The sequence below is a fragment of the Ciconia boyciana genome, unplaced genomic scaffold, assembly GCF_034638445.1.
Source record: "Ciconia boyciana unplaced genomic scaffold, ASM3463844v1 HiC_scaffold_40, whole genome shotgun sequence".
Taxonomy (NCBI): Eukaryota; Metazoa; Chordata; class Aves; order Ciconiiformes; family Ciconiidae; genus Ciconia; species Ciconia boyciana.
In genome coordinates, this window is record NW_027328408.1 from 148,468 (window position 1) to 158,937 (window position 10,470).

At 56.1% G+C, this 10,470-nt stretch overlaps 1 long non-coding RNA gene across 2 annotated transcripts; it reads right to left on the reverse strand.

Moving 5' to 3' along the window:
- Positions 1 to 801: 801 nt before the first annotated feature.
- Positions 802 to 9,944, reverse strand: LOC140645865 (uncharacterized). 2 transcript variants are annotated; one of them, XR_012040054.1, is made up of 8 exons: positions 9,791 to 9,944; positions 9,012 to 9,340; positions 7,543 to 7,633; positions 4,850 to 4,971; positions 3,579 to 3,677; positions 3,063 to 3,203; positions 1,829 to 2,021; positions 802 to 932 (listed from the first exon to the last, which is right to left on the reverse strand). It is a non-coding gene; the product is annotated as an uncharacterized lncRNA (long non-coding RNA). The 2 variants fall into 2 exon arrangements; XR_012040055.1 differs by having other exon boundaries at positions 1,825 to 2,021.
- Positions 9,945 to 10,470: the final 526 nt, after the last annotated feature.

The following is a 10,470-nucleotide window of genomic DNA, read 5'->3' on the forward strand; positions in this document are numbered from 1 at the left end:
CAGCTGGGGAGAGCTCGCTCTGCCTTGTTGCCATTTAAAATTTCTTCGTATACATCCTCTTTTTATGCACTTTTAAACTCCTTTTTTTAGTCATATATATGAGTTCTTTTTCTATTTTATCACCCTATATATCTCGATTTAGATTTTTTTCATATTCTACCATCCTTTATATAATAGAGTAGACAGAGGGGTTTCTTGTCAAATCTTTTTACGTATATATAAATAAAATTTTTCAATATACATAAAAAGGAGAGATTTTTCTCTGCTTCAATGCCTCACACCCCTATTTACAGTTTTTCATTATTTAATCCCTCCCCACCAATTCTCAGGCATTTGGGGCTGTCACCCCCCTTTCGGGGGGGTGAACTGTCCCGTGACCCCCCCCTCCCCCCACTCAACCTGCTCCTCTGCCACATCACCATCGTCCCCCCCAGTGACACTGGGGTGCCCCAATAGACATCATCACTCCCCAGCCTCCCCTCTTCTTCGTCACACCCAAAAGACAAACAAAACAAGGGAAACTGCCCCAACTGCCACCTCCTTATGTCACCGAAATCGGGAATCAAACTCCTTAACACCAATGTAGTATTAAGAAGCAGGCATTCTTTACTACGGCACCGGATGCACGGGGGATCGCTCCACCTAGCGTGCATACCGCAGGTTACATCAGCCGAAACTTACATTGTCCAGTTACATACATATGCATCAAGTCTCCTGGAATGATAATGCATATTCATTCTATTTCCCGGAACTAATTATCATACTTGCGTGGTCATTACGCATGCGTCCTTGAGCTCCGAGGGCTTCCGTGGGGGTCTCTGGTGGTCCTTGGTGGCCGTACAGGTGTGTCCTTTAGTCGACCCCTTCTTCTGGACATGCGCAATCCCACCTTGCTTATGTAACTTGCTCCCCTTCTTCATGGTGCGTGGTTCCTAACAATGATTCGGCACCCTTAGCACAAACCAATTATTCTAACCACCCTTGACTCTTTGTCAAGATGGGCTGGGGCTGTACTGGGAACGTAGCAGCATGACCGTACTACTCCTTGTCCAATTGTCTTTGGGCATAGTAGCATAGCCATAGCCATAGGTGTACAAACACAATATTAAAGCATTGTCTAACCTGCTCCTATCTCTATGTTGCTTAGTTACAAAAGAACAAACTAACAATTTTGGTTACATCTGGTTACACTTACTTTCATCAGGCCATTTACATATGTACATGCCCCACCAAAAAAGGGGAGCTCCGCTAGAAAAATAAAGGGGGGGGCAGCCCCCCCAGCCCCTGTCCCGCAGCCTGGCAGCCGCCCCACGGCATAGGGGAGCGTGCCCGAGGACGGTGCCACGTCTCTCGCTCGGCCTCTGCTCCGCCATCTTCCCCTCCCTTCCCGCGCTGCGACGGGCTCCCCAGGGCAACAAACGGCCCCGGTCCCTCTCGGCCCCGGGCTCTCCCCACCACCTGCGGGGCACCCACCGCACACAGAGCCAGGAGCCTCCAGCCACAGGGCTGGCCCCTGACCCTCACCATGCTTCACGACCCGCAGGGAAACCTGGCCGGGGGATCTAGGGAGCACCACCAGACGCTTACAGCAAGACCGCTGAAAAACAAAAACCCCACATTCCCTTTCAGCACATGAAAAAAACAGCACAGCAGAAAGTACAGGGATTCAGTCAGAATAAGGGATAGGAGAGGAGCTGAGCTAAAGCAGGATTCTAGGGAAACGGGTCCGCTCCAGATACAGCGCACGCTTTAACAGCTACACTGACTGCAACGCTTCAAATCCCTATCGAGACCAAGCGGTAGGATTTTCAACACCTTCTTCACCTACAAGTGAACGCTCTTGCTGCTCTTGGAAAACGCCTCATCGCTTCCTTCCAGCACTGCTGCAGGGAGACAACCCGGTGAGGCTGCAGGACAAGGCCGGACCGTCATCAGAATCTACGCTTACGGATCCACCACAACGGCTACGGCCCTCGCGGCTGCTGCTGCTGCTGCACGTCTTGCTCGCTCGGTCAAGAAAGCTGAAAGGGAAGTGTAAACCTTTAGAGAGTAACATGGAAAATAAAGAACACATCTCAGTAATTCACTCTACGCTAAAAAGGTGGCCGTATGTTTATATACATCCAACAACAAGACTTACACTAGAAAAGCATTTGAGTTTCCTTTTGCATTCATTTACCTTGCACAGCTGGGATACCGTTAAACCATCTCTCTCCAAAATGCACGGTTATAACGTGACTGGGGGTTGTGCGCTATGTCCCTCCTAGTGACATCTGCCCAGCTGCGCTGCCCAAGAGAGACGCTACTGAAGCGCCAGGGAAACGCGCCATGGAAAGAGAGGCAGAAATAAAGCACTGCAGAGCACGCCGTCAAAATACTGGGGAAAACCCCGTAACGTTCAGTTGCCTCTCTCTTGAAACACGGAGAACAAATACCTCACTGCTGAAACACACCTCCTAAGTTGCATGCCACAGCTATTGGGCAGCTACAGTTTCAACAGTGCCAGTCACTTTGTAAATGACACCATTTTAACTTCTGTTTAAAGTTCCAGTTTGATAGAAAAGTCAGTGAGATAAGAGATCCCCCAGACGGTTTCACTGGGGGGGGAGGAGGGGAGGAGGCGCAGAAATCAAATCCCCAGTGCTGCAATACATCAGGCTACCAAAAGGGACCGGCAGATTTGCTACTGCTTTTGGCTGTACCGAAGCATGCGGAGGAACGCCTTTCCATCATATCTCGGCTGTTGCAACCGAGAACCAAAGACCAGCGATGCCATCAACTTTTGGAAGACGTGCTGGGCTTGGGTCCTTGGAAGGAAATTGACTTTTCTGGGTGTTTGTAAAGAGAGTGACAAGTCTTGCTGCTGATGACTTCTACTGGCACGTCCAGCCGCTCCGATGGGAAGTTCGTCAAATGCAACTTCTTTGAATGAGAAGGATTGCCAGTCGGGAAAATCTCTTTCCAACTGAAGTCAAAAATTACACACCGTAGCTTCAGGAAAAAGGACCTTCTCGAAGCAGTAACTCACCAAAACCACATCAGGACTCACTGGCGGTACTTACAAGGCTGCTAACGCTTCTTGGCAAAGCCTGGAAAACACGCGGAAGCGACGCCCATTTGTCCCGTTTTGGCCACGTCTCTTCTTTGACCTTGACGGCTTTTCGTACGGATGCTAGGATCGCAGTAAGGCTTTTCAAGTACTCCTACAAGATATTTTAAAACCTTACTGACTGAAAAAGCAGAAAGCTTTTCCCAGGAAAACAAAGGCTCTTTCTTCTGAACAGCTGAACTCTTCCCAACAGTTTCTTTCCTCTTTTAGTACAAAATTATTTTCACAGTATCATTTCATAGGAAGCGCACAGAAACAGAAGATTACGCTTTCGGGAAGAGAAAAGAAACGGAGGGAAGTCAGCTTTGCGTAGGCACGCTCCAGAACACGCCTTTTTCTATCCGTAGTATTTGTGTTGAAATACTTCACAGAAAAACTACAGAAGGAGAGTTGGCACATTCTTCACCTTAACTTTCAAGTCCCGCTACGAGTACCTTCGGAAAAACGCAGGCACACATCGTAGACATACCGTGGACTTGCAGACCACTACGGATCCTTTCCGTCCGTCTTGCACTTTCCTGGCAGAAGAAAGGGCGACCACGGCGAAATGGTGGCGGCTGACATTCTGCTGAGAGAGGAACAAAACCTTTAGCATAAAGCTGGGTAGGAATCTAAAGCTTCCTTTTTGGTGAAGCTTGGTGAAGACTACAACTGAGCAGAGGAAAAAGTGTTTTGCATCATCTTCGGTACAGTTGACGATACAGGCCGCTAGAGCTTGCGCGCTTTTAGACAACCGTGCCTTTTTTTGACTCACGGGCAGCTTTGGTTTGCGCAGCAAAAAGCGCAGCAAGAAGACGGCACGCCCTCAGACCCAGAGCGCAACCCTCCGGATGGCCACACGCCCCTCGCTGTTTTGAGGAGGAGCCGCCGAGCATCCCTGCGAGCACAGCTGCACGCGCAACATCACTTTCACCTGCGCTGATTTCAGCGGATGCAGTTTCTGAAGCTTTACACTGAAAACCGTATCTTGACACTTCGCCACAGGAGAAGCGATCCGTAACTAGAACCCCACAAAAACCTTGAAACACCACTTGCAATCCCACAGCAGCGACAGCTTCAGAACTATTTAGACCAGGAACAAGGGAGAAAAATAATACCGCTTCATCGCACGCACGGGAAAGCGGCAGAGAAAAGGGTCAGCATTCGTAGCCCTCACAGAAAACAGGCATTCTCCTTCCCTTCCTAAAGCCCTCTCTTGGGTCTAAATACCGCAGCACTACCGTGGCAGTATCGAGAGCAGGGAACAACAGCCCCGCCGCTGGACGTTTACGTAGCGGCATACATAAACAGAGGGACACGTTTTGCCACGCACAACCCTGAACTTCCTGAAAATTCACGTTTACCAAAAAGAGCCACTTGGAGCATACTGCCCAGCAGCGTTTGGCAATAAAACTGCCATGTGCTGGACCCACGCAAATCGCTTGGTAACTTGCTATTTGCTTCCCGTTGTTTTTCTTCCTTCGGAAATTCTACTTGCGGCCAAGTTATTCACTACGGCTTCAAGCATTGACCTTCCTGGGATTACCAGCACATCTACACAGGCAAGTAACTTACCTGCTCTTCTACCATTGTCCAAATTCCAATTACAGTCATGAAAGAGGAGTGAAAGAGAAGAAAAGGAGAGCTCAGGCAGCAAGAGAGCTCTGCAGGCTGCCGCCACTCAGCGTCGCACTCTTCTTTTTAAACCACACACACGCGCCCCCCACAAAAAAACAGACCAAAAACCCCGTGACCTTGTACCTTTTTTCTTTCAGAGCTCATCCCTGTCTCAGCACGCCGTCTTGTCAAAGCGTGAAGTGCAGATGATCTGTAGCCCAATGACATTTGCGTGCGATGGATACGTGTTCAGAAGGAGTCCAGATCTGTAAGACAGGTGCCGTTTTGGTGGTTTTAATAATCATCACTCGAGTGCATTGACTGACACGTTTGGAAGGAAACTAACTGTTGTGGTTTAGCCCCAGTCGGCAATTAAGTGCCACCCAGCAGCTGGCTCACCCTCCCCCCCCAGGGGGATGGGGGAAAGAAGCCAAGGAGCAAAAGTCAGAAAACTCGTGGCCTCAGATAAGAAGAGGTTAATCATTGGAACAAAACAAGAAGAAGAATGAATTATCATGAGAAGGAAAACAACAAGACAGCAAGAGAGGAACAAAACCCAGGAAAAAACAAGGGATGCAAGCCCTCACCACCCGCTGACCGATGCCCAGCCACTCCCCCAGCAGCGATCCCTATCCCCCGGCCAACTCCCCCCAGTCTCCATACTGGGCATGACGCCAGATGGCACGGAATAGCCCTTTGGCCAGCTTCCATCAACTCTTTTGGCCGTGTCCCCTCCCAGTTTCTCGTGCGCCCGGCAGAGCACGGGAAGCTCAAAACTCCTTGACCAGTGGAAGCATTTCTTAGCAACAACTAGAACATCACTGTGTTATCAACATTATTCTCATCCTAAAATCCAAAACACAGCACTCTACCAGCTACTAGGAAGAAAATTAACTCTATCCCAGACGAAACCAGGACACTCATTCACTTTTAAACGTAGCGTCTCCTTGGGGGAAAAAAAATGTGTTAGAGACAGAGAGGTAAATAAAAAAAGACAACTCAGGGCTCCCAACCACCACCGAGCAGTGGGGAAATTAACAAAAGTGAAGACAAAGAGCAGCAACGCTGTAATCCTGATCACGGACTTCAGAGACCCTCCAAGTCTACACCTCAAGCCTAGGAATGACTAGTCCTTTTTGGAAGGACAAACTTTTTTTACATAAAACTCCTAGACTGAAGGCTCCACGGAAGAGAATGCGGATTGACCCACAGCACAGCATGCCATCAACGCTCTAATGAAAAAGAAAAAAAAAAGGAATAAAAATCAAGTTGAAATGTCAGTTTCCATCACATTTCACTCATTCTATTTCTACTGGCGTCTAGGTGCTCCAAAATTAACTCTACTGACACCATAGGTTACTAACAATGTAGTTGTGCATATAAAAAGAAAAGGCTCTTGCCAACTTGCCCATAAAGTTAGTCTGAACAAACAGAAGAGAAACACTTGACCCTGAAGAAGGTAACAGGCAGCTCTTCATTTATCCGAGATGAAAGTTCATTCTTTTACCCGAAAGGAAAACCTTCGGAACTGCCAAGGGACCAATCCGGGAACGAGGCACGCTCTGTTACCCGCAGGTCTTCATCACCTTTTCTGCACTGGCAGCAGATTTGCCTTTTCTCTGGGTTTCAGGCGGAGCATCTGTAGCGTCCCTGAACTCGCAAAGGTTTCTCCCCGCTCCCCCGGCCTCATACGCGCGATTCCCTGAGCGGCAAGCGGGACCGACCACGCGGGATTTTCTGCACGTGACGCCGAAGGTGACACTGGGAAAAGAGGAGGCAAAAAATGATCCTGTTTGTCACACCCAGCCGACGGGGAAAACACAGGGGAGGGTTCTGCCAGAGGGGCCCTGCGGGGCCAGGCCGTGCACCCCGGCAGCTCCAACCGACCGGCCCCTCTCCCCTTTGCCAGGTACCTGGGAGACACCGCTGCCTCCCGCTGCCGCCTCGCCCGCGCCCCCTCGCAGCGGGGCTGCCCCAGGAGAGCCGGGGCACCCCCACCTCGCTCCCACCCCCAGCAACGGGACCGGGAGACGCCCTCCATGCAGGGAGGGGCGCAGGGCGTGGATTTAATCCCCGAGGGAAGAGGCCAGGCTCCCCGCTGGCAGAAGGACCGCTCGCCTCCCTGCTGCTCAGAGACGCTGGCTGGGGACAGCCCGGCCTGCGCCCGGCCGCTCTGCAGCCCCGCTGGGAGCGCAGTCCGGCTGACGGATGCTCCAGCGAATAGACGCTCCGGCTCATGGCCGCCCCCGCTCAGCTAACGTTGCCTCTGGCTAACGCACGCTCCAGACAGCGGACACCCCATCTCCTTCCAGCTCCTCCTCGCTACAGCTCTGGCTAACCGAAGCTCCGGCTCCGCACCGAAGCTCCGCTGGATTTCAGCTCCTTCTCCTTACGAGCTCCAGCTATTTGCCACAGTCTGGGCTTTGGACAAGGTCGGAAAGCGGTCGCTGTCAGAACTTGAATATGACTATTAAACATCACAGCTGGACGCTGTGGAAATACCGATTCATCAGTTTGTACGATTAAGTAGTTAAGAACTATTCTCAGCAGCGTACAAAGAAGAGCTGGGCTCCAAGAGGGCGCGCGGGGTCTGAAAAGCACCCTTCCCCCCAGAGGCCACCTCAGACCGAGAGGCTGGCCCGGGGCACGCCGGCCTCCCGAACTCTGGGCTCCGACGCGACCAGACCCCCACCCTCCAGGGAGGGTCCGTGCACCCTGCCCACCCTCTGCTTTCCCCCGCAGCCCCCAACGCCCTCCCCCCGCCCTGCGCAAACAGCCAAACTGGCTTCTGCTTTGGGCCCCCAAACCAGCTCCCATTTCTGAGCCCACAAACCCACCTGCTCAGCCTGTTCTCGAGTCCCACAAATGCAGCACTTCACCTCTGCTCCTCAGCCCAAAAACGTACCGCTCGGTCCCCTCTGGCAGGTCCTGAAAACGCACGACTCAAGCTGTTTCTCAGCCCCAAAGTCAGCCCCCTGAGCCTCTTTTCAAGCCCCGAGAACACAAGACCTGCTCTCCATTTTCAGGCCCCAAACCAGCTCACCCTCTCTGCTTTCCGACCCCTTTGCGGTCCCCATGCGTGATGCTGCGGGGCGGGGGGAGCGGAGCCACCCCACAGCCCTGCACCCCCAGGGCCACACGTGCACTTTTTGGGAGCGCTTGGGCACTGCGGAGGGCCCGGCCCCACACCTCTGCAGGGCCGCACCAGCACAGGCAGGGCATCGCTTTATCACGGCTGCTTCCGGCTCGCTTTCTCCGGCACTGGTTTGGGGTGCCGGGCCCGCACCCCAAACCCCCGCAGCCCCAAGCACCCCCGCGGGGAGCCGGGCCCAGCCGCCTCCAGGAACCCCCGCCCGCCGCAGCCGCGGCCCTTCCCCGCCACTCTGGCCACCGGCACCCGCCCGGCGCCGCAGGAGCCCCGGGCCGCCGCTGCCCGACCTGCGCCGGGAGCGGCAGAGGCTGCCCAGCTCCACAAGCAGAACCTGAGAGCCAGATGGGGCTGCCCCTACTCCCCCCCGCTCGCACACGGGCTCGGCCCCAAAACCCCCCGACGAACCCCAGGAGAGCGCTCGGCCCGGGGCTGCTTTTTCCCCCGCCAGTCCCAAGAGAACAGAGCCTGCACCCGCCCCTATTTCATACAGGGATGGGGAGCAGGACAGAGGACTGGAAAGAGAAAAGGAAGACAAGGGAGAAGACTGAGGTGCCGCCAGAGAATGAAAGGCCGAAAGAAAAGGTCAGAGACGTAGAGGAAATCAAACACAATAGGGACGAGAAGCCCTGCAGAGAGATGGAGCAAGAAAAGGCAGGGTCAGCGAGCAGGACAGAGGGGTAGAGAGGTGGGGGGAAAGGAGAGGAAGAAGAACAGAGGAACGTGACGGCGACAGGGCGCAGGACATACAGACAGAGAGAGAAAAACCACAGGGAACAGGACAAAGGGACTGGGAAATCAAGAAAGGGTCAGATTTGTACAAAGAGACCAAGAAGGAAAAAGGAAAAAAAAAAGCAAGCCATGGGCTAGAGGACAGAGGCAGAGGAAGAGGAAAAAAGGGCCAGGGAGCAGGACAGAGAAGGAGAGAAAGGAAAAAGCGGAGACAGGGCAGAGGGTCAGGGAGAGGAAGCAAAGGGCAGGGAGCAGGAGAGAGGTGGAGAAAGAAGCGCTGGGGCAGAAGGATAGAAAGAGAAAAAGACAGACAGGAAGAAGGATGGCGGACGATAGAGAGAGGGGAAAAAGAAGGACGAGGAGCAGGACACAGATTGTCAGACAGGGACAGGGAGCAAGACCACGCGCTGGCTGACGCATACAGACCCTGCGGTGCACGCTGGCGGCCTGGCCTGCCGCGGACTACGAGGAGGGATCCTTCCTCAGCCGGAGAGGCAGGCTCTCTCTTGCCTGCAGCGGGAGGCAGCCGCCAGACGGCCTTCCATTTCTTCTTCTTTACCCTTCTCTGGCTTCTCTCTCCAGCTTCAGCCGCGGCAGCTCCTGTCCACAGCCAGCAAGCGCTCCGCCCGTCCCTTTTCGCCCCCACGCCGCGAGGAGAGCCAGGCCAGGCACAGACAATCCACGCAAGCCTGAGGCGGGTGCCGTCACCGGCAGCCCCAGGGGAGGAAGGGACGACCGTGTCCTCAGCGCAGCCTCTGGGAGAGGGAAAGAAGAAGCAGCCACCGTTATTACCGCAGATCGCCCCCGGCTGAAGCCTCTCCTTCCGCAGGGGCTTCTGGAGACGCGCGGAAGGCCAGCTTGCCACCGGCACGACGGGGCTTGGGAGCGACCTGGGGCTACGGGACAGGCTTCAGGGGAGGGGCTGGAGCTGGGGGCAGCTGCGCGTGGGGGGGCAAGCGGGGCCGGGGAGGCTCAGGGGGAGCTCTGGAAGCGGGGAGCCGCCCGGCGTCTGCGCCTGGGGGGGTGTCCGCCTTCTTCCCCTCTCCCCTTCTCTCAGCTCTCGGGCAACTCCCTGGGGCTGCCCTGACCCAGCTCGCCTCCGGCACACCGGCAGCCTGCCGCAGCGGGCAGCTTCAGGCTTCCCGTCCCGCAGCCAGCGGGCAGAAGACACCCCCGCGCCCGCCAAAGGGGCTCGCTCGCCTTACCGCTGCCCCAGGACGCCCGCCGCCGCCGAGACCCGCGCCCAGCGCGCCGCCATGCCGCTCCCGGGCACCGCGCATGCGCCGGCCGCCGACGGCGCGCCGGAGGGGCCAGGGCTGGCGCCCGAACGCCGGGCGGCAGCACCGCGCTGCGGCCGTGCCGCCGCGGCAGCGGCGGAGGCGGCAGCGCCGCTGCGCTCCTGTGCGGTGTCGGCGCTGCAGTACCGCGCCGCGGCACCGGCAGCAGCGAGCACCCGGCGGGCGGGGCGGACCCAGGGCGGCACGGGCGCTGCAGTCCCGCGCCGAGCGCCCGCCGGCAGCGTGCACGCGGGGCGGCGGCAGCGGCGGCGTTTCCTTACCGGGAGGCAGCAGCGAGCGCGGCGGCGGCGCTTCGCAGGCACCGCGGCACCGCCGTGCCGTTACCGGCGGACGGCAGCCGCGGTGAGCACGGCGGCACCCCACCGCACATGCGCGGTGCCGGACCTGCAGTACCGCGTTTCCTCCGCCAGAGGGCAGCAGTGAGCGCGGGCGCCGCCGCGCGCCCGACCGCCCCCCCCGCCCCCCCGCGCGCCACGTGCCCGAGGCCGTTCCCCGCCGGCAGACGGCTGCCGGCCCCGGCAGGTACCCGGAGGCCAGCATGGGGCGAGGACGCACCCCGGCGTGCTGCACACACCAGCGGGGCTGGC